This window comes from Microcebus murinus, chromosome 19, assembly GCF_040939455.1.
Source record: "Microcebus murinus isolate Inina chromosome 19, M.murinus_Inina_mat1.0, whole genome shotgun sequence".
Lineage (NCBI taxonomy): Eukaryota > Metazoa > Chordata > Mammalia > Primates > Cheirogaleidae > Microcebus > Microcebus murinus.
In genome coordinates, this window is record NC_134122.1 from 19,333,296 (window position 1) to 19,336,903 (window position 3,608).

At 40.6% G+C, this 3,608-nt stretch overlaps 1 pseudogene; it reads right to left on the bottom strand.

Annotated features, from left to right (window-relative positions):
- Positions 1-2,762: 2,762 nt before the first annotated feature.
- LOC142862529 (uncharacterized) lies at positions 2,763-2,865 on the bottom strand (annotated as a pseudogene).
- Between the last annotated feature and the right edge of the window lie 743 nt (positions 2,866-3,608).

Genomic DNA, 3,608 nt, shown 5'->3' on the forward strand with positions numbered 1-3,608 from the left:
TGGATGACAATTATAGTTACCATCACAGAGGTTCCGTAAGTACTTGCGAATGAATGACCACTAAGCCCAGAACCCTGTATGCAGTTTGAATTTAGCAGCAATAAATAAATCTCCAGCCCAGTGCCCGGAACACAGCAGGGTGCCCAGTAATTGTTTATTGATTGAACAACTGACTGTCAAAAGCCAGGGGGCGGTGCCTGAGTGGAGACCCAGCATGAGTTTGCATCGCGTTCTGAACATTGATCCGGCTCCACAGGGTGGTGAGTCCCCAGTCAAGAAGAATCCAATTTCAATATTGTAAATGGCACACACATCCTCTAATCCACCCTCCTCACTGTCCGCCCTGCAGCTCCAGACCTCAGAGGGCAGTCACCTCCGCAACACAGCTGGATGTCTGTCTGCACACCAATGACACTGCACATCTACTTTATCTGATGGCTCTAAAGTTGCAATTATGCACCTTGCACAAGGAGTGTTATGAGATTAGTTAAAGGATGCCAGTCCGGGCAGACCCATATACGTGCAGGACTTCTGTCTGCCCAGGTGGAATAAATTCAAGTGCACCTACAGCTGGTAAGGCAAGAGGTCATCCTGCCCACCCCTCTGCCTCCTAGAGGTATGCCTCACACCTCTCCTTCTCCAGAGAGAAGAGTATCATAGTCTTCTTCTAACCTTGGAGGAATTGAGCCAAGAGCTGTTGTTTCTATGCCTCACTAAAAGGGAAGCTGGGGCATTCTCATTGTTGGGGATGGTTGTGGTGCAGAAAGAGTTGAAATTTCCTTTTAGATCTCAGATCTGGGGGTGGGGCAGGAGAGGAAAGGCAATGCCACCACATCATCATTTTCCAGCTCATCCTTCCTTTCTAGAGCCCTCATATTGCTTGCAAACACGTGAAGTCTTTCAGGACACGGGCTGTGTTGGAAGCCAGCTCAGTACCTCATACAACCCCTGTAGCAATGATGAGATGGTGTTTGGATTGGTCCCAGCACTCCAAATGCTCAAATCCCCTGCCAGCTGCCTACTCTGCCATCAAATCAAAAAATGGACATGAGGAAGGAACACCCTGAGCAAAATCATTCATTGTATTGCTCTAGACAGAATGGCTCTCAGCCCCGAATATGCATCACTGTACCAAACCCACTGAAACAGAACCTCTGGGAGTAGGACAGTCATTCCTATTTCATTCTGATGACTCTGAAGGTCAGTTGGGGTTGAGAACCATTTTTATCAGGGTGTTTCTCCAAAGGCTATTGCAAAGTTTCAGTGAACTGGTTATTACAAGTAGCTCTAAGACTCCAGCAACCAAGGTAGAAAAACGCTGAAGCCTTCAGCATTAGATATGGTCAGGCAGGGACTTGGGCCCCTTATCTGAGGCCCACAGCCTATCTCAGCCCGTAATACTCCCCACTCCCTGGTGAGGTTAGGGAAGAGTGTTTCTCCACATAGACTAGAATTGGGCTTTTTGAGCTGCCTTTCTGGAGGGAAAGAATGGCTCCCATCAAGCAGAAGGAAGCACTCAGTCCCTCTTGTATTAACTGCATGGGAGAGTGGAATCCCATAGTCAAAAAAAGGAAACCAAAACGAAAGTCTTAAGAGAACCCTCAGCTTGGAGACACAGAGTGTGAACCTTGCCTGTAGGGCACACACTTTGTCAGCGTTGTATCTTGAGACAGGACTGGCTCTTAGTAAAATCTCTTAAAAGACATGCTGGATAGTTGAACAAAGGAAAGTACTGAAAATAAATTTGTTTGTCTCTTGCCCACTTCATCGAATCCCTATTCTGGCTTAGGATTAATCTAAAGAGTCAAGTTACTACCAGTCCCTAAGCACGAAGCATCCCAATCCCTGTCTCATAAGAGAAGAAAATGCTAACAATTCTATAGAATCTTTTCCAGAAAACTGAAAATGAGGGAATATTTCCCAACTCATTCTATGAAGCAAGGAATACCCTAATACCAAAACCAAAGACATTACAAAAGTAGAATACTGCAGATCAATTTCCATCATGAACATAGGCATAAATAAACATTTTAAACAAAATTTTGGTAAATTGAATCCAACAATATTTAATAAGGATAATATATAATAATCAATACATATGCTGGGTGATTATTTCAGGATTGCAAGTTTGGCTTAACTTTCAAAGAGCAATCAACTATAACTCACCATATAAACAAATTAAAAAGAAACCAAAATATGATTATTCCAATAAATGCAGAAAAGATATGTGACAAAATCCGACATCCATTCCTGACAAAAATTCTTAGTCAACTAGGAATAGAATAGAATATTCTCAACCTGATAAATGTCATCTACAAAAATCTAAAGCTAACATTACACTCAATGGTAACAAGCTGAATGCTTTCCTAAATAAAGCATCTCACAAATGATTATGTTGAATTTTCATTTTAACACAATTCAAAATACTTTATAATTTCCATTTTAACTTTCTTTTTGATACATGTATTATTCAACATTATATTAGAGCTCCTAGCCAATGCAGTTAAGCAAGAAAAAGACATGAAAGGCATCCAGATTGGAAGGAAAGGATAAAACTATTTTTATTTATAGATGACAAAGTCTTTTCTGTAGGAAATTCTAAGGAATAAACATGCACACACACACACACACACACACACACACACACACCTGCTAGAAGAAATACACGAATTCAACAAAGTCACAGGATACAAGACCAATATACAAAAATCTATTGTATTTATGTATATTAGCAAAGAATAATCTCAAAGTGAAATTAAGAAAACCATTCTATTCTAAGGAATAGTTTTAATGGAATAATTGCAAGTATTAAACTGATAAGAATAGATATTACATTTGGTCTTAGCCAAAAGGCTGAGAAGTGATCAAGTGCAAGTATTATACATTGACAACTACAAAACATTGCTGAGAGAAATTAAAGATTACTTAAGTCAATGGTGAAATATACGACCTTCATGAATTAGGACATTCAATATTGTTAAGATCTCAATTCTCCCCAGATTGATCTACTGGCCTCAGTCCAATTATTTAAACTCCCATGACTCAGCTTTCTCCCCAGTAAAATATGAATATGTGTGTGTGTGTGTGTGTGTGTGTGTGTGTGTGTTGGTTGGTTGGGGGAGTAATAAAGACAGAATATGTTAAGAATGATTCTAGTTTCCTGGCATGAACAACAGTAGGTGAATGGAGATATGTTTTACTGAAAAGACAGAGGCCCAGAGAGAGCTAGATTTGGATACTTATCAGCAAATTTAGCTGTTAAGAGCTGAAGATGTAGAAATATGTATAAAAGGATCAAGGGCAAACCTACATCATCTAAATCTTTTTGTCCTCTCCCCAACTCCCCACAGTTTCTGACAGCTCCTTTGGCACTGGGGTACTTTGATTTCCAAGAGCCAGAGGAGCCCTTGCCTACTCCATTCCCACCAGCTGTGGTTGTCTGCACAATAGCACCGTCTATAACCTCAGCAGGCACCTGCCATCAATTCCATAAGTCCACCCCTTAAGTATCTCGGGAAATTCAACTGGAAAAACTACCAGATTTTGCAACTGAACCAAAATGAGGAACAGATATGGTTTTCCCATCATTTTTTTTTTAATTCCTCCTC